This window comes from Somniosus microcephalus, unplaced genomic scaffold (assembly GCF_052327205.1).
Source record: "Somniosus microcephalus isolate GS21.2 unplaced genomic scaffold, FLI_Smic_1.0 unresolved_chr2, whole genome shotgun sequence".
NCBI lineage: Eukaryota > Metazoa > Chordata > Chondrichthyes > Squaliformes > Somniosidae > Somniosus > Somniosus microcephalus.
In genome coordinates this window covers 19,015,280-19,041,512 of record NW_028225180.1, presented here as the reverse complement: position 1 = coordinate 19,041,512, position 26,233 = coordinate 19,015,280, and the positions used below count along the sequence as shown (strand labels likewise).

General features: G+C 54.8%; 1 pseudogene; it reads right to left on the bottom strand.

Annotated features, from left to right (window-relative positions):
- Positions 1-354: 354 nt before the first annotated feature.
- Positions 355-11,606, bottom strand: LOC147092227 (rho-related GTP-binding protein RhoF-like; annotated as a pseudogene).
- Between the last annotated feature and the right edge of the window lie 14,627 nt (positions 11,607-26,233).

The window sequence follows — 26,233 nt, the reverse complement described above, 5'->3', positions numbered from 1 at the left end:
GGACCACACGCCGGGTGTGAGATCAGGCTAACTCGGCACTAGGCCGAGGATCGGGCCTGGGCCTTTCCTGCTCTGTGTGTGTGGAGCTCAGGACCACACTAGGCTAACTCGGCACTAGGCCGAGGGTGGAGCCGGGGCCTTTCCTGCTCTGTGTGTCTGGGCCTTGGTACGCTCACCGTGGAATTCAGTGAGGCCTCACTCCCTCACTCCGGCCCAGTAAAGGGGTCCCGACGCTCGTGTGAATAAATCCCGGGTCCGTGGGCTCCACCAGCCCCTCTCCGTGGGAAGTTCTTGGGAGGAGGAGGCCGTCTTAAAGAAGCGTCGACCGGCCGCGGTTCGGCTCGGGCCTGGTCGCTACGACAACACACCGCTCCTCCTGGCCTTCCTCCTCCTGCTCCTCCTGCAGCCGCTGATCGTGGCGAGTGTGGCCTCCCGGAACGTCTCCACCACCGTCTCCGGGAGCTTGGCCGAACATTCTAGGAACCCCGCCACCCGGATCCTGCGAGCCATGGTCTGTCCCTGCAACCGGGAGGCAGAGCGGGATTATTATCATCGCCACCTCCCCTCCCCGACGCTCCTCCGCACTTCACACCCGCGCCCCACCCACGTCCCCGGGGTGATCGCCGGTCCCTGCCCGTGCTGAAGGCGCTCATCCTCGCTCGCGCTGGGCAGGCACTGGCTGATTCCCCAGAGCCCCAGACCGGTGAGGGCTGAGCGGGAGCGCGGTGAGGGGACACGGGGAGCGCGGTGAGGGGGAGCGCGGTGAGAGGACACGGGGAGCGCGGTGAGGGGACACGGGGAGCGCGGTGAGGGGGAGCGCGGTGAGGGGACACGGGGAGCGCGGTGAGGGGACACGGGGAGTGCGGTGAGGGGGAGCGCGGTGAGGGGGAGCGCGGTGAGGGGACACGGGGAGTGCAATGAGGGGGCACGGGGAGCGCTGTGTGGGGGCGACGGGGAGTGCGGTCAGGGGGAGATGGGGAATTTGGTGAGGGGGAGACGGGGATTTCGGTAAGGGGGAGGCGGGGAGCGGGGTGAGGGGGAGACAGGGATCGCGGTGAGGGGGAGACGAGGAACGCGGTGAGGGGGAGACGGGGAATGTGGTGATGATAAATGGGGATCACGGTGAGGGGGAGATGGGGATCACGGTGACGGGGAACATGGTGAGGGGGAGATGGGGATCACGGTGAGGGGAGATGGGGATCACGGTGAGAGGGAGACGGGGATCACGGTGATGGGGAGACAGGGAACGCGGTGAGGGGGAAACAGGGAACACGGCGAGGGGGAGACAGGGAACGCGGTGAGGGGGAGATGGGGAGCACGGTGAGGGGGAGATGGGGATCGCGGTGAGGGGGAGACGGGGAGTACGGTGAGGGGAAGACGGGGAGCACGGTGAGGGGGAGACGGGGATCACGGTGAGGGGGAGACGGGGAGCACGGTGAGGGGGAGACGGGGAACGCAGTGAGGGAGACGGGGGAGCGCGGTGAGGGTGACAGCGGGGAACACGGTGAGGGGGAGACGGGGATCGTGGTGAGGGGGAGATGGGGATCGCGGTGAGGGGGAGACAGGGAATGCGATGAGGAGGAGACGGGGATCTTGGTGAGGGGGAGACAGGGAACGTGGTAAAGGGGAGACGGGGATCGCGGTGAGGGGGAAATGGGGAGCGCGGTGAGGGGGAGACGGGGATCGCGGTGAGGGGGAGACGGGGATCGCGGTGAGGGGGAGACGGGGATCATGGTGAGGGGGAGACGAGGAACACGGTGAGGGGGAGACGGGGAGCGCGGTGAGGGGGAGACGGGGATCGCGGTGAGGGGGAGACGGGGAACGCGGTGAGGGGGAAATGGGGAGCGCGGTGAGGGGGAGACGGGGATCGCGGTGAGGGGGAGACGGGGATCGCGGTGAGGGGGAGACGGGGATCATGGTGAGGGGGAGACGAGGAACACGGTGAGGGGGAGACGGGGAATTTGGTGAGGGGGAGACGGGGAATTTGGTGAGGGGGAGACGGGGATCGCGGTGAGGGGGAGATGGGGATCGCGGTGAGGGGGAGACGGGGAATGCGGTGAGGGGGAGACGGGGATCGCGGTGAGGGGGAGACGGGGAACGCGGTGAGGGGGAGACGGGGAACGCGGTGAGGGGGAGACGGGGAACGCGGTGAGGGGGAGACGGGGATCGCGGTGAGGGGGAGACGGGGATCGCGGTGAGGGGGAGACGGGATCGCGGTGAGGGGGAGACGGGGATCGCGGTGAGGGGGAGACGGGGATCACGGTGAGGGGGAGACGGGATCGCGGTGAGGGGGAGACGGGATCGCGCTGAGGGGGAGACGGGGAACGCGGTGAGGGGGAGACGGGGATCGCGATGAGGGGGAGACGGGGAACGCGGTGCGGGGGAGACGGGGAGCGCGGTGAGGGGGAGACGGGGAACGCGGTGAGGGGGAGACGGGGATCGCGGTGAGGGGGAGACGGGGAACGCGGTGAGGGGGAGACGGGGAGCGCGGTGAGGGGGAGACGGGGATCGCGGTGAGGGGGAGACGGGGATCGTGGTGAGGGGGAGACGGGGAGCGCAGTGAGGGGGAGACGGGGAGCGCGGTGAGGGGGAGACGGGGAGCGCGGTGAGGGGGAGACGGGGAGCGCGGTGAGGGGGAGACGGGGATCGCGGTGAGGGGGAGACGGGGAGCGCGGTGAGGGGGAGACGGGGAGCGCGGTTAGGGGGAGACGGGGAACGCGGTGAGGGGGAGACGGGGATCGCGGTTAGGGGGAGACGGGGAACTCGGTGAGGGGGACACGGGGAGCGCGGTGAGGGGGAGACGGGGAGCGCGGTGAGGGGGAGACGGGGATCGCGGTGAGGGGGAGACGGGGAGCGCGGTGACGGGGAGACGGGCATCACGGTGAGGGGGAGACGGGGATCGCGGTGAGGGGGAGACGGGGATCGCGGTGAGGGGGAGACGGGGAGTACGGTGAGGGGGAGACGGGGAGTACGGTGAGGGGGACACGGGGAGCGCGGTGAGGGGGTGACGGGGAACGCGGTGAGGGGGAGACGGGGATCACGGTGAGGGGGAGACGGGGAGCACGGTGAGGGGGAGACGGGGAACGCAGTGAGGGAGACGGGGGGAGCGCGGTGAGGGTGACAGCGGGGAACACGGTGAGGGGGAGACGGGGATCGTGGTGAGGGGGAGATGGGGATCGCGGTGAGGGGGAGACAGGGAATGCGATGAGGAGGAGACGGGGATCTTGGTGAGGGGGAGACAGGGAACGTGGTAAAGGGGAGACGGGGATCGCGGTGAGGGGGAAATGGGGAGCGCGGTGAGGGGGAGACGGGGATCGCGGTGAGGGGGAGACGGGGATCGCGGTGAGGGGGAGACGGGGATCATGGTGAGGGGGAGACGAGGAACACGGTGAGGGGGAGACGGGGAGCGCGGTGAGGGGGAGACGGGGATCGCGGTGAGGGGGAGACGGGGAACGCGGTGAGGGGGAAATGGGGAGCGCGGTGAGGGGGAGACGGGGATCGCGGTGAGGGGGAGACGGGGATCGCGGTGAGGGGGAGACGGGGATCATGGTGAGGGGGAGACGAGGAACACGGTGAGGGGGAGACGGGGAATTTGGTGAGGGGGAGACGGGGAATTTGGTGAGGGGGAGACGGGGATCGCGGTGAGGGGGAGATGGGGATCGCGGTGAGGGGGAGACGGGGAATGCGGTGAGGGGGAGACGGGGATCGCGGTGAGGGGGAGACGGGGAACGCGGTGAGGGGGAGACGGGGAACGCGGTGAGGGGGAGACGGGGAACGCGGTGAGGGGGAGACGGGGATCGCGGTGAGGGGGAGACGGGGATCGCGGTGAGGGGGAGACGGGATCGCGGTGAGGGGGAGACGGGGATCACGGTGAGGGGGAGACGGGGATCACGGTGAGGGGGAGACGGGATCGCGGTGAGGGGGAGACGGGATCGCGCTGAGGGGGAGACGGGGAACGCGGTGAGGGGGAGACGGGGATCGCGATGAGGGGGAGACGGGGAACGCGGTGCGGGGGAGACGGGGAGCGCGGTGAGGGGGAGACGGGGAACGCGGTGAGGGGGAGACGGGGATCGCGGTGAGGGGGAGACGGGGAACGCGGTGAGGGGGAGACGGGGAGCGCGGTGAGGGGGAGACGGGGATCGCGGTGAGGGGGAGACGGGGATCGTGGTGAGGGGGAGACGGGGAGCGCAGTGAGGGGGAGACGGGGAGCGCGGTGAGGGGGAGACGGGGAGCGCGGTGAGGGGGAGACGGGGAGCGCGGTGACGGGGAGACGGGGATCGCGGTGAGGGGGAGACGGGGAGCGCGGTGAGGGGGAGACGGGGAGCGCGGTTAGGGGGAGACGGGGAACGCGGTGAGGGGGAGACGGGGATCGCGGTTAGGGGGAGACGGGGAACTCGGTGAGGGGGACACGGGGAGCGCGGTGAGGGGGAGACGGGGAGCGCGGTGAGGGGGAGACGGGGATCGCGGTGAGGGGGAGACGGGGAGCGCGGTGACGGGGAGACGGGCATCACGGTGAGGGGGAGACGGGGATCGCGGTGAGGGGGAGACGGGGATCGCGGTGAGGGGGAGACGGGGAGTACGGTGAGGGGGAGACGGGGAGTACGGTGAGGGGGACACGGGGAGCGCGGTGAGGGGGTGACGGGGAACGCGGTGAGGGGGAGACGGGGATCACGGTGAGGGGGAGACGGGGAGCACGGTGAGGGGGTGACGGGGAACGCGGTGAGGGGGAGACGGGGATCGCGGTGAGGGGGTCCCTCGGAGGAGTCTTTACCTGGGTGTATGTGAATGGGTTCCTGGCCGGTTTTTTGCAGTTTCCGGAGGCAGATTTTGTTCATCCTGAGGTCTTTCTTGCATCCGACCAGGAACGCTGGGATTCCCACACAAAAGTGACTCACTTCCGGCAACCACTGGGAATGGAATGACAGAGAGAAATCTTAGCAACACAGGAACACGAGGAGGCCATTCAGCCCCTCGAGCCTGTTACCTAGGAGACCATTCAGTCCCTCGAGCCTGTTACACAGCAACAGGAGGAGGCCATTCAGCCCCTCGAGCTTGTTGCCGCGGAGGCCATTCAGCCTCTCGAGCCTGTTGCCTAGGAGACCATTCAGTCCCTCGAGCCTGTTACACAGGAACAGGAGGAGGCCATTCAGCCCCCTCGAGCCTGTTACACAGGAACAGGAGGAGCCCATTCAGCCCCTCGGGCCTGTTACACAGGAACAGGAGGAGGCCATTCAGCCCCTCGGGCCTGTTACACAGGAACAGGAAGAGGCCATTCAGCCCCCTCGAGCCTGTTACACAGGAACAGGAGGAGACCATTCAGCCCCCTCGAGCCTGTTACACAGGAACAGGAGGAGGCCATTCAGCCCCATGTGAGGTGAGGATAGCCCCAATAGTGGAGCGCTTTGGGAGCCATAGGTCCAAAATCACCCGTTCGTCCCGAGCAAGCTACACTCACCGCACATCATGTCTCAAATTATTCAAGGATATTATCTGTGTGTGTCTGTGGGGCTCAGTCCCGCACCGGGTGTGAGATCAGGCTCACTCAGCACTAGGCCGGGGATGGAGCCTGGGCCTTTCCTGCTCTGTGTGTGTGTCTGTGGGGCTCAGTCCCACACCGGGTGTGAGATCAGGCTCACTCAGCACTAGGCCGGGGATGGAGCCTGGGCCTTTCCTGCTCTGTGTGTGTGTGTGTGTGGGACTGAGCCAGTGTAACTGCGCACCACAGAAGGTGATGTGATCTTTCACTGCCTTCGACTCTGTTTCTTCGCACTGACCTGCTGTATCCCACAGGCTGATCTCCAGCAGCTGACTGCCGCAGCGGAAGTGTGTCGGGAATATCTCCGCCACTGTCGGGACATAGGTCTGGAATAGAACGAAACAGAGCGGTGAGAACATAGGCCGGACTGAGGGGATCTTTCACTCACTCCCTCTCTCTGTCTCCCTCCCTCTCTCCGACACTCTCTCCTTCCACCGCCCTCCCTCCCTCCCTCTCTCTCCATCACACCCTCTTCTCCTAACACTACCTCTCTCTCCCTCTCGCTCCCTCTCTCCGTCTCGCTCCCTCTCTCCCTCCCTTTCTTTGCCATGGAGAGAGTGCAGCGAAGATTCACCAGGCTGATACCTGGGATGGCAGGAATGACGTATGAGGAGAGATTGGGTCGATTGGGTTTATACTCACTGGAGTTTAGAAGAATGAGAGGGGATCTCATCGAAACTTATAAAATTCTAACAGGAAGGATGTTCCCGATGGAGGGGGAGTCCAAAACCAGGGGTCACAGTCTAAGGATAAGGGGTAAGCCATTTAGGACAGAGATGAGGAGGAATTTCTTCACCCAGAGAGTGGTGAACCTGTGGAATTCTCTACCACAGAAGACAGTTGAGGCCAATTCATTAAATATATTGAAGAAGGAGTTGGATATATTTCTTAAGGCTAAAGGGATCAAGGGATATGGGGAGAAAGCAGGGACCGGGTACTGAATTTGGATGATCAGCCATGATCTCATTAAATGGCGGAGCAGGCCCGAGGGGCCGAATGGCCTACTCCTGCTCCTATCTTCTATGTTTTTATATTTCTATGTTTCCTCACAGCTTACTTTCCCACCTAGCTTTGTATCGTCAGCAAACCTGGACACATTACACTCGATCCCCTCATCTAAGTCATTAATATAGATTGTGAATAGCTGAGGCCCAAGCACTGAGCCTTGCGGTACCCCACTAGTTACAGCCTGCCAACCCGAAAGTGACCCATTTATTTGTCACTCTGTTTTCCGTCCATTAACCAAACCTCAATCCATGCTAATATATTACCCCCAATCCCATGAGCCCTAATTTTTTGTGATAACCTCTTGTGTGGCATCTTATCGAATACTTTCTGAAAATCCAAATACATTACATCCACTGGTTCCCCCTTATCTACCCTGCTAGTTACAACCTCAAAAATCAGATTTGTCAAACATGATATACAAGGTGTTCCCCAGGGGTCGGTTATAGGTCCACTGCTTTTCTTGATATATATTAATGACTTGGACGTGGGTGTACAGGGCACAGTTTCAAAATTTGCAGATGACACAAAACTTGGAAGTATAGTGAACAGTGAGGAGGCGAGTGACAGACTTCAGGAAGACACAGACAGGCTGGTGGAATGGGCGGACACGTGGCAGATTAAATTTAATGCGGAAAGTGTGAAGTGATACATTTTGGTAGGAAGAATGAGGAGAGGAAATATAAACTAAAGGGTACAATCCTAAAGTGGGTGCACGAACAGAGAGACCTGGGGGTATGTGTGCACAAATCGTTGAAGGTGGCAGGGCAGGTTGAGAAAGCAGTTAAAAAAGCTTACGGGATCCTGGGCTTCATGAATAGAGGCAAAGAGTACAAAAGCAAGGAAGTTATGATGAACCTTTATAAAACACTGGTTCGGCCTCAACTGGAGTATTGTGTCCAATTCTGGGCACCGCACTTTAGGAAGGATGTGAAGGCCTTAGAGAGGGTGCAGGAAAGATTTCCGAGAATGGTACCAGGGATGAGGGACTTCAGTTACATGGATAGACTGGAGAAGCTGGGGTTGTTCTCCTTAGAGCAGAGAAGGTTAAGGGGAGATTGACCAGAATGGTACCAGGGATGAGGGACTTCAGTTATGTGGAGAGACTGGAGAAGCTGGGGTTGTTCTCCTTAGAGCAGGGAAGGTTGAGAGGAGATTGACAAGAATGGTTCCAGGGATGAGGGACTTCAGTTATGTGGATAGACTGGAGAAGCTGGGGTTGTTCTCCTTGGAGCAGAGAAGATTGAGAGGAGATTTGATCGAGGTGTTCAAAATCATGAGGGGTCTGGACAGAGTAGATAGAGAGAAACTGTTCCCATTGGCGGAAGGGTCGAGAACCAGAGGACACAGATTTAAGGTGATTGGCAGAAGAACCAAAGGCGACACGAGGAAAAACTTTTTTACGCAGCGAGTGGTCAGGACCTGGAATGCACTGCCTGAAAGGGTGGTGGAGGCAGATTCAATCGTGGCTTTCAAAAGGGAGTTGGATAAGTACCTGAAGGAAAAACATTTGCAGGGCTATGGGGAAAGGGCGGGGGAGTGGGACTAGCTGAAGTGCTATTAAGAACATAAGAACATAAGAAATAGGAGCAGGAGTCGGCCGTACGGCCCCTCGAGCCTGCTCCACCATTCAATAAGATCATGGCTGATCATTGACCTTAACTCCACCTTCCAGCCCAATCCCCATATCCCTCGATTCCCCTAGAGTCCAAAAAATCTATCGATCTCAGCCTTGAATATACTCAACGACTGAGCCTCCACAGCCCTCCGGGGCAGATAATTCCAAAGATTCACAATCCTCTGATTTCAGTCTTAAATGGCCGACCCCTTATCCTGAGACTGTGCCCCCTAGTTCTAGACTCTCTAGCCAGGGGAAAACAGCCTCTCAGCATCTACCCTGTCAATCCCCCTCAGAATCTTATATGTTTCAATGAGATCACCTCTCATTCTTCCAAACTATAGAGAGTGTAGGCCCATTCTACACAATCTCTCACCATAGGACAGCCCTCTCATCCCAGGAATCAATGTAGCGAACCTTTGTTGCACCGCCTCCAAGGCAAGTATATCCTTCCTTAGATAAGGAGACCAAAACTGTGCCCAGTACTCCAGGTGTGGTCTCACCAAGGCCCTGTACAATTGTAGCAAGACTTCCTTACTCTTATACTCCAACCCCCTTGCAATAAAGGCCAACATGCCATTTGCCTTCCTTCTTGCTTGCTGTACCTGCATGCTAGCTTTCTGTGTTTCTTGCACAAGGACACCCAAATCTCTCTGAACACCAACATTTGAAAGTTTCTCACCATTTAAAAAATATTCTGTTTTTCTAGTCTTCCTACCAAAGTGAATAACCTCACATTTCTACATTATACTCCATCTGCCACCTTACTGCCCACTCACTTAGTCTATCTATATCCCTTTGCAGACTCTGTGTTCTCCTCACAGCTTACTGTCCCACCTAGCTTTGTATTGTCAGCAAACTCGGTCATTAATATAGATTGTAAATAGCTGAGGCCCCAGCAATGATCCTTATGGCACCCCACCTGCCAACCTGAAAAAGATCCGTTTATCCCAACTCTCTGTTTTCTGTCCGTTAACTAATCCTCTATCCATGCTCCTATATTACCCCCAACCCCATGAGCCCTAATCTTGTGGAATAACCTTTTATGTGGCACCTTATCGAATGCCTTTTGGAAATCCAAATATACTACATCCACTGGTTCCCCTTTATCTACCCTGCTAGTTACATCCTCAAAAAACTCTAATAAATTTGTCAAACACGATTTCCCTTTCATAAACCCATGTTGACTCTGCCGAATCATGTCATGATTTTCTAAGTGCTCTGATACCACTTCCTTAATTCCAGCATTTTCCCGATGACTGATGTCAGGCTAACTGACCTGTAGTTCCCTGTTTTTTTCTCTCCCTCCTTTCTTGAATAGCAGGGTTATATTTGTGACCTTCCAATCCGCTAGGACCTCTCCAGAATCTAGGGAATTTTGGAAGATCAAAACCAATGCATTATCTCTTCAGCCACCTATTTTGGAACCCTAGGATGTAGGCCGTCAGGTCCAGGGGATTTGTTGGCTTTTAGTCCCATTAGTTTCGCTAGTACTTTTTCTCTACTTATATTAATTACGTTAAGTTCCTCACCCTCATTGGACCCTTGGTTCCCCACCATTTTTGGTATGTTTTTTGTGTCTTCTACTGTGAAGACAGATACAAAATATTTGTTTAACATTTCTGCCATTTCCTTATTCTCCATAATAATTTCTCCTGTCTCAGCCTCTAAGGGACCAATGTTTACTTTTGCTACTCTCTTCCTCTTTACATACTTGTAGAAACTCTTATAATCTGCTTTTATATTTCTTGCTAGTTTTCTCTCATATTCTATTTGTTCCCTTTTTATCAATTTTTTGGTCATCTTTTGCTGGTTTCTGAAACTCTCCCAATCCTCAGGCTTACTACTATTCTTCGCAACATTATAAGCTCCTTCTTTCAATCTAATGCTATCTTTAACTTCTTTAGTTAGCCACGGATGGATCTCTTTTCCCGTGGAGTTTTTGTTTCTCAATGGAATGTATTTTGTTGAGAATTATGAAATATTTCTTTAAATGCTAGCCATTGCTTATCTACCGCCGTCCCTTTTAATCTATTTTTCCAATCTACCTTATCCAACTCGCCCCTCATACCTATGTAATTGGCTTTATTTAAGTTTAAGACTCTAGTTTCGGACTTAGGCAAGCCACTCTCAAACTTAATGTGAAATTCTATCATATTATGATCACTCTTCCCCAGAGGATCCTTTAATATGAGATTGCTAATTAACTCTGTCTCATTACACAATACAAAATTTAAAATAGCCTGTTCCCTGGTTGCTTCCATGACGTATTGTTCTAGGAAACTGTCCCGAATTAACTCGTCATCCAGGCTACCTTTGCCAATTTGATTTGTCCAGTCTATATGAAGATTAAAGTCCCACACAATTGTTGCATTACCTTTGTTACAAGCTCCTACTGTTTCTTGATTAATATTCTGTCCAACAGTATAACTACTGTTAGAGGGCCTATATACTACTCCCACCAGTGTTTTCTGCCCCTTGTTATTCCTTCTCTCCACCCATACTGATTCTACTTCCTGATCTTCCGAGCAGAGATCCTTTCTCTCTACTGTCCTTATGTCATCCTTTATTATCAGGGCTACTCCCCCTCCTTTTCCATTCTGCCTGTCTTTTTGAAATGTCAAGTACCCTGGAACATTTAGTTCCCAACCTTGGTCACCTTGCAACCATGACTCTGTAATGGCTATTAGATCAAACCCATTTATCTCTACTTGTGCCACTAATTCATCTATCTTGCTATGAATGCTTCGTGCATTCAGATAAAGAGCCTTTAGTTTAAATTTTTTACCATTATTCCCTGCTTTGACCTTATTCTCTGCTGCACTGCTACCATTAAACTCTCTGAGAGCTAGAAATTCGGTATAGCCCCGTTTGGGGCGCTAGTCCTGGCGAAGCGCAAAGTTTAGCGCCAGGCGCAATTTAGCACCACCTAGCGCGATATTGGGTTGCAGCGCCCCTGAAGTTGATTGCGGTGCTAAATCAGGCGCTGCACGGGACTCCTAAGGTGCTAACCCGGCGGCGCAACCCAATTTAGCGACGGCGGGGCGCAGCGCAGGTGCTGTCAATAATCACTTTCCCTGAGACACACTGGCGCCAGCCAGCTCTTAAAGGGGCAGGTCAATTGGCATCACCAGACACACTCACTGCCTTGTAGGCCTTCAAAGCGGTGGGAGCCTACCTGTGGCGCACCAGCCTAGCAAGACATGGAAAGGGTGAGGCAGAGGGCGGAACGCCTCACTGATGGGGCATTGGATGCTTTGGTTGGCGCACTGGAATCAAGGCCAAGGAAGATGGTCGGAACATGATTTATGTTTTGGACAGCCTCCCGGGTGTGAGAGGCAGTTATGTGTCAGTGTATTAGTTTTGCTTTCTGTTGCCATAGCTTTCTCACGTTTGAAGGAACCACATTTCGTGTAATGAACCACTTTCTTCATTTACAATGGCCATGCTTGCTATTTACATGCATCTTGCCCTTCACAGGCTTGGGGGTATCAGACCGGTTCCATTCCTGTTCTTGGAATGGCAGCAAGCATTCCGTGAGAGGGGCCTAGAAGCTACTTCTGATCAGCCTCTGACGCGCAGCCTGAGAAGAGCTGCTCGTGTAGAAGTTCAGGCCAGCAGGCATCTTCTCAGCCACCGACAGAGATGTCCTGCACCTTATCTGAGGTTGCAGATCTGGCTGAAGCAGCTGGCACAGCTCAGTCACCACCTCCTTTCTAAATCGCAGCCTTCTGACACACTGCTCCTCCGGCATGTTCATGTAGGAAAACTGCTGTCGGAAAACCCTGCCAGCGTAAGGTCTGCTGTGGCGACGTCTGTTGGCCCTCCTCCATCTGGCCATGCCCGCCCCCCTCTCCCAGCGTCTCAGTGCCCTTTCCAGATGATTCAGCAGCAGGACGTTCCCCTCCAATGCAGCCCCCATAATAAGTGCCCACAGGAAGGTTCCCCGTTGTCAAGGCTCACCAACAGCAAGGTGATGGTCAGAAGGCTGAAGATCGTCTGCCTGCGCTGGCTCAGTGGTCAAATGGCTCTCAGTGTGCAGCTCAGCAACTCTTTGTAGCTCTCGAGGAAGTTGTGCTCCAAAAATGGCTGCCGCTTTTAAACCACACCAGTCCCCTTTAAATAACGCTCCTCCAGCCCAAGGGCGACTTGGTAAGGTTCCAGGTAAGCTGTCACTATTAGCGCCAGGCGCTACGGAGGGGGGCGCCACTGAATTTCCGGTCCGGGGCGCCCAAAAGGCGTTGCACACTCAAATGACGTCATAATCTGCCTGCGCCCATGAGCGGGCGCTAAGATTTAGCGCCGGCGCTAAATGCATGCTCAATATGGGGCGAGGCGCTACGCGCCCTGCGCCCGCCCGGAAATTGGCTAGCGCCCCACTTCTCGGCCTCTTTAGGTGCTAATTGGTGGCGCAACCAACCGAATTTCTTCTGTCCCTTCCTGTCACACTGCTTATTTTTACCCAAATCGCTACACTGCTCTTTTGCCTTGACCTTTCTCTTTAGATTTCTAAATTTCCCCTCACCTGACCCTTACCCCCCTTTTTTAGTTTAAAGCCCTATCGACAGCTCTAGTTATTCGATTTGCCAGGGCGCTGGTCCCAGCCCGGTTTAAGTGGAGCCCGTCCCGACGGAACAGCTCCCTCTTTCCCCAGTACTGGTGCCAGTGCCCCATGAATCGAAACGCCTTCTTCCCACACCAATTCTTGAGCCATGCATTTAACACTCTGATCTGCCTGACCCTATGCCAATCTGCACATGGCTCAGGTAGTAATCCAGGGATTATTACCCTTGAGGTTCTGCTTATTGATTTAGACCTTAGCTCCTCAAACTCCCTCAGCAGAACCTCATTCCTAGTTCTACCTATGTCGTTGGTTCCTACGTGGACCACAACAACTGGATCCTCCCCCTCCCACTCCAAGTTCTTCTCCAGCCGTGAGGAGATATCCTTAACCCTGGCACTGGGCAGGCAACAGCCTCCTGCAGAGAGCTGGCACGGGCTCGATGGGCCGAATGGCCTCCTTCTGTGCTGTAACCATTCTATGATTCTGTGATTGTATGACTGAGATGGGGAGAAATTTCTTCACTCAGAGGGCGGTGAATCTTTGGAATTCTCTGCCCCAGAGGGCTGTGGAGGCTCAGTCGTTGAGCATATTCAGGACAGAGATCGATAGATTTTCAGACACTAAGAGAATCGAGGGATATAGGGATCGGGCGGGAAAGTGGAGATGAGGTCGAAGATCAGCCATGATCTCACTGAATGGCGGAGCAGGCTCGAAGGGCCGAATGACCGACTCCTGCTCCTATTTCTTATGTTCTTATGAGTCAGAGAGAGTCTGGTGTGTGTGAATCTGTGTTGAGGTGTAAGTTGCTGCCCTCTCTTGGTCAGTTATATTGAACAAATTCTGCTTCATTCGGTATCACCTCACTCAATCTCCACTCAAACACACACACACACTCACACAAACATATACACACTCACACAAACATGTACACACTCACTCACACTCACACAAACATATACACACTCACACAAACATGTACACACTCACTCACACTCACACAAACATATACACACTCACACAAACATGTACACACTCACACAAACATGTACACACTCACTCACACTCACACAAACATATACACACTCACACAAACGTACACACTCACTCACACTAACAAAAACACGTACACACTCACTCACACTCACACAAAAATGTACACACTCACGCACACTCACACAAACACGCACACACTCACACTCACAAACATGTACACACTCACTCAAGCTCACGTAAAGATGTGCACAATCACAGACTCACGGGGCAGGATTTGCAGGTGAACATGGAGCAGGGGGTGGGGGGGCTGCAAAGAAGTCGAAAGAAAGAAAGACTTGCAGGTTACAGAGATAGGGAGGGTTGTAGGGGCTGGAGGAGGTTACAGAGATAGGGAGGGTTGTAGGGCTGGAGGAGGTTACAGAGATAGGGAGGGTTGTAGGGGCTGGAGGAGGTTACAGAGATAGGGAGGGTTGTAGGGGCTGGATGACGTTACAGAGATAGGGAGGGTTGTAGGGGCTGGAGGAGGTTACAGAGATAGGGAGGTTTGTAGGGCTGGAGGAGGTTACAGAGATAGGGAGGGTTGTAGGGGCTGGAGGAGGTTACCAAGATAGGGAGGGTTGTAGGGGCTGGTGAAGGTTACAGAGATAGGGAGGGTTGTAGGGGCTGGAGGAGGTTACAGAGATAGGGAGGTTTGTAGGGCTGGAGGAGGTTACAGGGATAGGGAGGGTTGTAGGGCTGGAGGAGGTTACAGAGATAGGGAGGGTTGGAGGGGCTGGTGAAGGTTACAGAGATAGGGAGGGTTGTAGGGGCTGGAGGAGGTTACAGAGATAGGGAGGGTTGTAGGGCTGGAGGAGGTTACAGAGATAGGGAGGGTTGTAGGGCTGGAGGAGGTTACAGAGATAGGGAAGGTTGTAGGGCTGGAGGAGGTTACAGAGATAGGGAGGATTGAAGGGGCTGGAGGAGGTTACAGAGATAGGGAGGGTTGTAGGGCTGGAGGAGGTTACAGAGATAGGGAGGGTTGTAGGGGCTGGAGGAGGTTACAGAGATAGGGAGGGTTGTAGGGGTGGGAGGAGGTTACAGAGATAGGGAGGTTTGTAGGGCTGGAGGAGGTTACAGAGATTGGGAGGGTTGTAGGGCTGGAGGAGGTTACAGTGATAGGGAGGGTTGTAGGGCCTGGAGGAGGTTACAGTGATAGGGAGGGTTGTAGGGGCGGGAGGAGTTTACAGAGATAGGGAGGTTTGTAGGGCTGGAGGAAGTTACAGTGATAGGGAGGGTTGTAGGGGCGGGAGGAGGTTACAGAGATAGGGAGGTTTGTAGGGCTGGAGGAGGTTACAGAGATAGGGAGGGTTGTAGGGACTGGAGGAGGTTACAGAGATAGGGAGGGTTGTAGCGGCTGGAGGAGGTGACAGAGACAGGGAGGGTTGCAGGGCTGGAGGAGGTTACAGAGATAGGGAGGGTTGTAGGGGCTGGATGAGGTTACAGAGATAGGGAGGGTTGTAGGGGTTGGAGGAGTTACAGAGATAGGGAGGTTTGTAGGGCTGGAGGAGGTTACAGAGATAGGGAGGGTTGTAGGGCTGGAGGAGGTTACAGAGATAGGGAGGGTTGTAGGGCTGGATGGTGTTACAGAGATAGGGAGGGTTGTAGGGACTGGAGGAGGTTACAGAGATAGGGAGGGTTGTAGGGCTGGAGGAGGTTACAGAGATAGGGAGGGTTGTAGGGGCTGGAGGAGGTTACAGAGATAGGGAGAGTTGTAGGGCTGGAACAGGTTACAGAGATAGGGAGTGCTGTAGGGGCTGGAGGAGGTTACAGAGATAGGGAGGGTTGTAGGGGCTGGAGGAGGTTACAGAGATAGGGAGGGTTGTAGGGCTGGAGGAGGTTACAGAGATAGGGAGGGTTGTAGGGCTGGAGGAGGTTACAGTGATAGGGAGGGTTGTAGGGGCGGGAGGAGTTTACAGAGATAGGGAGGGTTGTAGGGGCTGGAGGAGGTACAGAGATAGGGAGGGTTGTAGCGGCTGGAGGAGGTTACAGAGACAGGGAAGGTTGTAGGGCTGGAGGAGGTTACAGAGATAGGGAGGGTTGTAGGGGATGGAGGAGGTTACAGAGATAGGGAGGGTTGTAGGTGCTGGAGGAGGTTACAGTGATAGGGAGGGTTGTAGGGGTGGGAGGAGGTTAAAGAGATAGGGAGGTTTGTAGGGCTGGAGGAGGTTACAGAGATAGGGAGTGTTGTAGGGCTGGAAGAGGTTACAGAGATAGGGAGGTTTGTAGGCGCTGGAGGAGGTTACAGAGATAGGGAGGGTTGTAGTGGCTGGAGGACGTTACAGTGATAGGGAGGGTTGTAGGGGCGGGAGGAGGTTAAAGGGATAGGGAGGTTTGTAGGGCTGGAGGAGGTTACAGAGATAGGGAGGGTTGTAGGAGCTGGAGGACGTTACAGAGATAGTGAGGGTTGTAGGGGCTGGAGGAGGTTACAGAGATAGGGAGGGTTGTAGGGGCGGGAGGAGTTCACAGAGATAGGGTGGGTTATAGGGCTGGAGGAGGTTACAGAGATAGGGAGGGTTGTAGGTGCTGGAAGAGGTTACAGAGATAGAGAGGTTTGTAGGGGCTGGAGGAGGTTACAGAGATAGGGAGGGTTGTAGGGGCTGGAGGAGGTGACAGAGATAGGGAGGTTTGTCGGGGCTGGAGGAGGTTACAGAGATAGGGAGGCTTGTAGGGGCTGGAGGAGGTTACCGAGATAGGGAGGGTTGTAGGGGCTGGAGGAGGTTACAGTGACAGGGAGGGCTGTAGGGGCGGGAGGAGGTTGCAGAGATAGGGTGGGCTATAGGGCTGGAGGAGGTTACAGAGATAGGGAGGTTTGTAGGGGCTGGAGGAGGCTACAGTGATAGGGAGGGTTGTAGGGCTGGAGGAGGTTACGGAGATAGGGAGGGTTGCAGGGGCTGGAGGAGGTTACAGAGATAGGGTGTGTTGTTGGGGCTGCAGAAGCTTGCAGAAATAGGGAGGGTTGTAGGGGCTGGAGGAGGTTACAGAGATAGGGTGGGTTGTAGGGGCTGGAGGAGATTGCAGAGATAGGAAGTGTTGTAGGGCTGGAGGAAGTTGCAGAGATAGGGAGTGTTGTAGGGCTGGAGGAGGTTGCAGAGATAGGGAGTGCTGTAGGGCTGGAGGAGGTTACAGAGATAGGGAGGTTTGTAGCGGCTGGAGGAGGTTACAGAGATAGGGAGGGTTGTAGGGACTGGAGGAGGTTACATGGACAGGGAGGGTTGTAGGGGCTGGAGGAGTTTAAAGAGATAGGGAGGGTTGTAGCGGCTGGATGAGGTTACAGAGATAGTGAGGGTTGTAGGGGCTGGCGGAGGTTACAGAAATAGGGAGGGTTGTCACGGCTGGAGGAGGCTACAGAGATAGGGAGGGTTGTAGGGGCTAGAGGAGGTAACAGCGATAGGGAGTGTTGTAGGGCTGGAGGAGGTTACAGAGATAGGGAGGGTTGTAGAGGCTGGAGGAGGTTCCAGAGATAGGGAGGGTTGTAGGGGCTGGAGGAGGTTACAGGGATAGGGGGGGTTGTAGGGGCTGGAGGAGGTTACCAAGATAGGGAGGGATTTCGCGGCTGGAGGTGGTTTCAGAGATAGGGAGGGTTGCAGGGGCTGGAGGAGGTTGCAGAGATAGGAAGTGTTGTAGGGGCTGGAGGAGGCTACAGAGATAGGGAGGGTTGTAGGGGCTGCAGAAGCTTACAGAAATAGGGAGGGTTCTAGGGGCTGGAGGAGGTTACAGAGATAGGGAGGGTTGTAGGGGCTGGAAGAGGTTACCGAGATAGGGTGCGTTGTAGGGGCTGGAGGAGGTTACAGAGATAGGGAGGTTTGCAGGGGCTGGAGGAGGTTGCAGAGATAGGAAGGGTTGTAGGGCTGGAGGAAGTTGCAGAGATAGGGAGGGTTGTAGGGCTGGAGGAGGTTACAGAGATAGGGAGGGTTGTAGTGGCTGGAGGAGGTTACAGAGATAGGGAGGGGTGTAGGGGCTGGAGGAGAGTACAGAGATAGGGAGGGTTGTAGGGCTGGAGGAGGTTACAGAGATAGGGAGGGTTGTAGGGGCTGGAGGAGGTTACAGAGTAAAGGAGAGTTGTAGTGGCTGGAGGAGGTTACAGAGACAGGGAGGGGTGTAGATGCTGGAGGAGGTTACAGAGATAGGGAGGGTTATCGGGGCTGGAGGAGGTAACAGAGATAGGGAGGATTGTAGGGGCTGGGCGAGGTTACAGAGATAGGGAGTGTTGTCGCAGCTGGAGGAGGTTACAGAGATAGGGAGTGTTGTAGGGCTGGAGGAGGTTACAGAGATAGGGAGTGTTGTAGGGGCTGGAGGAGGTTACAGAGATAGGGAGGGTTGTAGGGGCTGGAGGAGTTTACAGAGATAGGGAGGGTTGTAGCGGCTGGAGGAGGTTACAGAGATAGGGAGGTTTGAATGGGCTGGAGGAGTTTACAGGGACAGGGAGGGTTGTAGGGGCTGGAGGAGGTTAAAGAGGTAGGGAGGGTTGTAGGGGCTGGAGGACGTTATATAGATAAGGAGGGTTGTTGGGGCTGGCGGAGGTTACAGAGATAGGGAGGTTTGTCGCGGCTGGAGAAGGCTGCAGAGATAGCGAGGGTTCTAGGGGCTGGAGGAGGTTACAGAGATAGGGAATGTTGTAGGGCTGGAGGAGGTTGCAGAGATAGGGAGTGTTGTAGGGCTGGAGGAGGTTACAGAGATAGGGAGGGTTGTAAGGCTGGAGGAGGTTACAGAGATAGGGAGGTTTGTGGGGACTGGAGGTGGTTACAGAGAGAGGGAGGGTTGTGGGGCGGGAGGAGGTTACAGAGATAGGGAGGTTTGTAGGGCTGGAGGAGGTTACAGAGATAGGGAGGGTTGTAGGGCTGGAGGAGGTTACAGTGATAGGGAGGGTTGTAGGGGCGGGAGGAGGTTACAGAGACAGGGAAGGTTGTAGGGCTGGAGGAGGTTACAGAGATAGGGAGGTTTGTAGCGGCTGGAGGAGGTTACAGAGATAGGGAGGGTTGTAGGGACTGGAGGAGGTTACATGGACAGGGAGGGTTGTAGGGGCTGGAGGAGTTTAAAGAGATAGGGAGGGTTGTAGCGGCTGGATGAGGTTATAGAGATAGTGAGGGTTGTAGGGGATGGCGGAGGTTACAGAAATAGGGAGGGTTGTCGCGGCTGGAGGAGGCTACAGAGATAGGGAGGGCTGTAGGGGCTGGAGGAGGTAACAGCGATAGGGAGTGTTGTAGGGCTGGAGGAGGTTACAGAGATAGGGAGGGTTGTAGAGGCTGGAGGCGGTTACAGCGATAGGGAGGGTTGTAGGGGCTGGAGGAGGTTACAGGGATAGGGAGTGTTGTAGGGGCTGGAGGAGGTTACCAAGATAGGGAGGGATGTAGCGGCTGGAGGTGGTTTCAGAGATAGGGAGGGTTGTGGGGCTGGAGGACGCTACAGAGATAGGGAGGGTTGTAGGGGCTGGAGGAGGTTACAGAGATAGGGAGTGTTGTAGGGGCTGCAGAAGCTTACAGAAATAGGGAGGGTTCTAGGGGCTGGAGGAGGTTACAGAGATAGGGAGGGTTGTAGGGGCTGGAGGAGGTTACAGAGATAGGAAGTGTTGTAGGGCTGGAGGAGGTTGCAGAGATAGGGAGTGTTGTAGGGCTGGAGGAGGGTGCAGAGATAGGGAGGGTTGTAGGGCTGGAGGAGTTTGCAGAGATAGTTAGTGTTGTAGGGCTGGAGGAGGTTACAGAGATAGGGAGTGTTGTAGGGCTGGAGGAGGTTACAGAGATAGGGAGGGTTGTAGTGGCTGGAGGAGGTTACAGAGATAGGGAGGGGTGTAGGGGCTGGAGGAGAGTACAGAGATAGGGAGGGTTGTAGGGCTGGAGGAGGTTACAGAGATAGGGAGGGTTGTAGGGGCTGGAGGAGGTTACAGAGTAAAGGAGAGTTGTCGTGGCTGGAGGAGGTTACAGAGACAGGGAGGGGTGTAGAGGCTGGAGGAGGTTACAGAGATAGGGAGGGTTATCGGGGCTGGAGGAATTTACAGAGATAGGGAGTGTTGTAGGGGCTGGAGAAAGTTACAGAGATAGGGAGGGTTGTAGGGGTTGGAGGAGGTAACAGAGATAGGGAGGATTGTAGGGGCTGGACGAGGTTACAGAGATAGGGAGTGTTGTAGCAGCTGGAGGAGGTTACAGAGATAGGGAGTGTTGTAGGGGCTGGAGGAGGTTACAGAGATAGGGAGGGTTATAGGGGCTGGAGGAGTTTACAGAGATAGGGAGGGTTGTAGCGGCTGGAGGAGGTTACAGAGATAGGGAGGTTTGAATGGGCTGGAGGAGTTTACAGGGACAGGAAGGGTTGTAGGGGCTGGAGGAGGTTAAAGAGGTAGGGAGGGTTGTAGGGGCTGGCGGAGGTTACAGAGATAGGGAGGTTTGTCGCGGCTGGAGAAGGCTGCAGAGATAGGGAGGGTTCTAGGGGCTGGAAGAGGTTACAGAGATAGGGAATGTTGTAGGGCTGGAGGAGGTTGCAGAGATAGGGAGTGTTGTAGGGCTGGAGGAGGTTACAGAGATAGGGAGGGTTGTAGGGGCTGGAGGAGCTTACAGAGATAGGGAGGGTTGTAGGGGCTGGAGGAGGTTACAGAGATAAGGAGGGTTGTAGGGGCTGGAGGAGGTTAGAGAGATAGGGAGGGTTGTAGGGCTGGAGGAGGTTACAGAGATCGGGAGGGTTGTAGGGGCTGGAGGAGGTTACAGAGATCGGGAGGGTTGTAGGGGCTGGAGGAGGTTACAGGGATAGGGAGGGTTGTAGGGCTGGAGGAGGTTACGGAGATAGGCAGTGTTGCAGGGGCTGGAGGATGTTACAGAGATAGGGAGGGTTGTAGGGGCTGGAGAAGTTTACAGAGATAGGGAGGGTTGTAGGGCTGGAGGAGGTTACAGAGATCGGGAGGGTTGTAGGGGCTGGAGGAGGTTACAGGGATAGGGAGGGTTGTAGGGCTGGAGGAGGTTACGGAGATAGGCAGTGTTGCAGGGGCTGGAGGATGTTACAGAGATAGGGAGGGTTGTAGGGGCTGCAGAAGGTTACAGATATAGGGAGGATTGTCGGGGCTGGAGGACGTTACAGAGATAGGGAGGGTTGCCGGGGCTGGAGGAGGTTGCAGAGATAGGAAGTGTTGTAGGTCTGGAGGAGGTTGCAGAGATAGGGAGTGTTGTAGGGCTGGAGGAGGTTGCAGAGATAGGGAGTGTTGTATGGCTGGAGGAGGTTACAGAGATCGGGAGGGTTGTAGGGGCTGGAGGAGGTTACAGCGATCGGGAGTGTTGTAGGGCTGGAGGAGGTTACAGAGATATGGAGGGTTGTAGGGCTGGAGGAGGTTACGGAGATAGGCAGTGTTGTAGGGGCTGGAGGATGTTACAGAGATAGGGAGGATTGTCGGGGCTGGAGGACGTTACAGAGATAGGGAGGGTTGTCGGGGCTGGAGGAGGTTGCAGAGATAGGAAGTGTTGTTGGGCTGGAGGAGGTTGCAGAGATAGGGAGTGTTGTAGGGCTGGAGGAGGTTGCAGAGATAGGGAGTGTTGTAGGGCTGGAGGAGGTTACAGAGATCGGGAGGGTTGTAGGGGCTGGAGGAGGTTACAGTGATAGGGAGGGTTTTAGGGGCTGGAGGAGGTTACAGAGATAGGGAGGGTTGTAGGGGCTGGAGGAGGTTACAGTGATAGGGAGGGTTGTAGGGCTGGAGCAGGTTGCAGAGATAGGGGGTGTTGTAGGGCTGGAGGAGGTTACAGAGATCGGGAGGGTTGTAGGGGCTGGAGGAGGTTACAGTGATAGGGAGGGTTGTAGGGCTGGAGGAGGTTACAGAGATAGGGAGGGTTGTAGGGGCTGGAGGAGGTTACAGTGATAGGGAGGGTTGTAGGGCTGGAGGAGGTTACAGAGGTAGGGAGGATTGTAGGGGCTGGAGGAGGTTACAGAGATAGGGAGGGTTGTAGGGGCTGGAGGAGGTTACAGAGATAGGGAGGGTGTAGGGGCTGGAGGAGGTTACTGTGATTGGGAGGGTTGTACGGCTGGAGGAGGCTACAGAGATAGGGAGGGTTGTAGGGGCTGGAGGGGGTTACAGAGATAGGGAGGGTTATCCGGGCTGGAGGAGGTTACAGAGATAGGGAGGGTTGTAGGGGCTGGAGGAGGTTACAGAGATAGGGAGGGTTGTAGGGGCTGGAGGAGGTTACAGTCATAGGGAGGGTTGTAGGGCTGGAGGAGCTTACAGAGATAGGGAGGGTTGTAGGGCTGGAGGAGGTTACAGAGATAGGGAGGGTTGTAGGGGCTGGAGGGGGTTACAGAGATAGGGTGGGTTGTAGGGGCTGGAGGAGGTTACAGAGACAGGGAGGGTTGTAGGGGCTGGAGGAGGTTATAGGGATAGGGACGGTTGTAGTGGTGGGAGGAGGATATAGAGATAAGGAGATTTGTAGGGCTGGAGGAAGTTACAGAGATAGGGAGGGTTGTAGGGCTGGAGGAGGTTACAGAGATCGGTGTAATGATCAATAACATGTCATTCTATAGTGGACACTAGGTGGAGCCGTAGAGCTGTATATAAGACTACACTACCCAGCTGTATGTACATTGGGACTACATTGCCCATGAGGCACTAGGCTACCCACAAGGCAGCAGTCAAGATGGATGCCTCTACAGATACTGTACCTAGTCCACATGTGCTCAATAAAAGTGTCGAGCAAAAGCTAGCTGTGTTCATAATAAGAATGTCTATTTATTAATGAACATAAGATGGTACCAGGGTGGTGAAGATCTGCTGAAAATTGTGAAAAGCGACATGGAGAATTTGAAGCCACCAGAGCGTTTGAAACTCACAGGAAATATCGACTACAATTGGCAGACACTTAAACAACAATTCGAACTCTACATTGCAGCCATCGGATTCGGTACGAAGCCAGACGCAAGGAAGATAGCGTTGCTGCTTACGGTTGCAGGCCCACAGGCGATAGAAGCATTTAATACATTTGTATTTAATCCAGAGGAGAACAGAGAAAAATTAGAAGATGTGCTAAAAAAATTTGATGCATATTGCTCTCCCAAAAACACAAGAGACTATTCAAGACCAGATTGATGACAATGTCGCAACTGGATCTTGTCATTCACCGCCAGAAAAATCTCATGAAGACACATTGAGAAGATCCACACGTGAAGTAAAAAAGCCTGATAGACTTAATCTTTGAGTACAATGAAAAGCTTTGAAAATGTGTTGACTGTTTTGAAAATGTTTATGTTTATAGAGCAGTAACAAAAGCGTTACTGATATTATCTTTATTGTTTTCTTGAAAGTTGATTGATATTGATTTTGTTAAACCTCAAAGATAGGGGGATGTAATGATCAATAACATGTCATTCTATAGTGGACACTAGGTGGAGCCGTATAGCTGTATATAAGACTACACTACCCAGCTGTATGTATATTAAGACTACATTACCCATGAGGCACTAGGCTACCCACAAGGCAGCAGTCAAGATGGATGCCTCTACAGATACTGTACCTAGACCACATGTGCTCAATAAAAGTGTGTAGCAAAAGCTAGCTGTGTTCATAATAAGAATGTCTATTTATTAATGAACATAAGAATAGGGAGGGTTGAAGGGGCTGGAGGAGGTTACAGAGATAGGGAGAGTTGTAGGGGCTGGAGGAGGTTACAGAGACAGGGAGGGGTGTAGGGGCTGGAGGAGGTTACAGAGATAGGGAGGTTTATCGGGGATGGAGGAGGTTACAGAGATAGGGAGTGTTGTAGGGGCTGGAGAAAGTTACAGAGACAGGGAGGGTGGTAGGGGCTGGAGGAGGTAACAGAGATAGGGAGGATTGTAGGGGCTGGACGAGGTTACAGAGATAGGGAGGGTGGTAGCGGCTGGAGGAGTTTACAGTGGTAGGGAGTGTTGTAGGGACTGGAGGAGGTTACAGAGATAGGGAGGGTTGTAGGGGCTGGAGGAGGTTACAGTGATAGGGAGTGTTGTAGCGGCTGGAGGAGGTTACAGAGATAGGGAGGGTTGTAGGGGCTGGAGGAGGTTATAGAGATAGTGAGGGTTGTAGGGGCTGGCGGAGATTGCAGAGATAGGTAGGGTTGTAGGGTCTGCAGGAGGTTACAGAGATAGGGAGGGTTGTCGGGGCTGGAGGAGGTTACAGAGATAGGGAGGGTTGTCGCGGCTGGAGGAGGCTACAGAGATAGGGAGGGTTGTCGGGGCTGGAGGAGGCTACAGAGATAGGGAGTGTTGTAGGGGCTGCAGAAGGTTACAGAAATAGGGAGGGTTGCAGGTGCTGGAGGACATTACAGAGATAGGGAGGGTTGTAGGACCTGGAGGAGGTTGCAGAGATAGGAAGTATTGTAGGGCTGCAGGAGGTTGCAGAGATAGGGAGTGTTGTAGGGGCTGGAGGAGGTTACAGAGATAGGGAGATTTGTAGGGGCTGGAGAAGTTTACAGAGATGGGGAGGGTTGTAGGGGCTGGAGGATGTTACGGAGATAGGGAGGGTTGTAGGAACTGGAGGGGGTTACAGAGATCGGGAGGGTTGTAGGGGCTGGAGGAGGTTACAGGGATTGGGAGGGTTGTAGGGGCTGGAGGAGGTTACCGAGAGAGGGAGGGTTGTAGCGGCTGGAGGAGGTTACAGAGATAGGGAGGGTTGTAGGGGCTGGAGGAGGCTACAGAGATAGGGAGGGTTGTAGTGCTGGAGGAGGTTACAGAGATAGTGAGTGTTGCAGGGGCTGGAGGAGGTTACAGAGATAGGGAGTGTTGTAGGGGCTGGAGGAGGTTGCAGAGATATAGAGTGTTGTAGGCATGGAGGAGGTTGCAGAGATAGGGAGTGTTGTAGGGCTGGAGGAGGTTGCAGAGGTAGGGATGGTTTTAGGGGCTGCAGGAGGTTACAGAGATAGGGAGGTTTGTAGGGGCTGGAGGAGATTACAGTGATAGGGAGGGTTGTAGGGGCTGGAGGAGGTTACAGAGTTAGGGAGGGTTTTAGGGGCTGGAGGAGGTTGCAGAGATAGGGAGGGTTGTAGCGGCTGGAGGAGGTTACAGAGATTGGGAGGTTTGTAGGGGCTGGAGGAGGTTACAGAGATAGGGAGGGTTGTAGGGGCTGGAGGACGTTACAGAGAGAGGGAGGGCTGGAGGGGCTGGAGGAGTTTACAGAGATAGGGAGTGTTGTAGGGCTGGAGGAGGTTACAGAGATAGGGAGTGTTGTAGGGGCTGGAGGAGGATACAGAGATAGGGAGGGTTGTAGGGGCTGGAGGAGGCTACAGAGATAGGGAGGGTTGTAGGGGCTTGAGGAGGTTACAGAGATAGGGAGGTTTGTAGGGGCTGGAGGAGGTTACAGAGATAGGGAGGGTTGTAGGGGCTTGAGGAGGTTACAGAGATAGGGAGGGTTGTAGGGGCTTGAGGAGGTTACAGAGATAGGGAGGGTTGTAGGGGCTTGAGGAGGTTACAGAGATAGGGAGGTTTGTAGGGGCTGGAGTAGGTTACAGATCTAGGGAGGGTTGTTGCGGCTGGAGGAGGTTATAGAGATAGGGAGGGTCGTACGTGTTGTGTATGTACCTTTAAGAGAATAACTGGTCTCAGACTGCAGTACCGGCAGTGACCACCCCTGTATAAAAGGCGCTAGAGAGCCTCTGTAGTTTCAGTTTCCCGATTGACTCCTTTCAGTAAAGACTTGTTTTGTTCAACTCCTGCTGTCCGTGTCTCAATCATACACGGACATAATACTGGCGACGAGCAGATACGAACTTACCTACAGTCTGCACCACCTCCTGGGATCCATTCCTGCAGCGAAGTGAGCAGAGGTCGAGGCCAGAAGGAAGAAAGAAGCAGTAGAAACGGGCGTCGACCGTGGGCATCCGCCCCTGTGTTAGCGGAGTTGAAGATTGCTGGAGAAGCTGTCGAAAGCGGGGCCTGGTTCCTGTCGACGGTGCTTCAGCTAATCGGGCTGGTGGCAGGTAGTACACCCATCCTTCCTGGGCTGCGGCGGTCTAGAACTCGAGCGGGTGGCTTGCAACGGGGCCGAGCAGCGTTGTCGGGAAGAGGAGAGAGAGAGAGGGTGGAGCACACAGGGCGCGGCCGGTGCTACGAAGCCGGGCTGCGTACAGACCCGAGAAGAGGGAGGCAAGAGTCCCACAGGGTTGTTCCACGACGGGAAAATAATAAAAAAAAGAAATATTAAACGCGCAGGAAACCGCGAGGAGCTGCAGGTTACAATGGAAACCGCGGAAAGCAGCGCAAGCAACAGCGGGGAAGAAGGCAAAGCGCGGGAGGCGCCATCTTAATCAGTGGGGAAGAAGGCAAAGCACAGGAGGCACCCTTTTGTTAAATCGGGGAAGAAGGCAAAGCGCGGGAGGCGCCATTTTAGATTTTCAAGATGCCGAAGACTGGCTGTATCACTGCCTTTGATAATACAATAGAGGACTGGACCACGTATGTGGAAAGAGTCGAGGTATATTGCGAGGCAAACGAAATAGCCGATGAGAAAAAGGCATCGGTATTGCTAAACTTAATGGGTGCTAGAACGTACGGC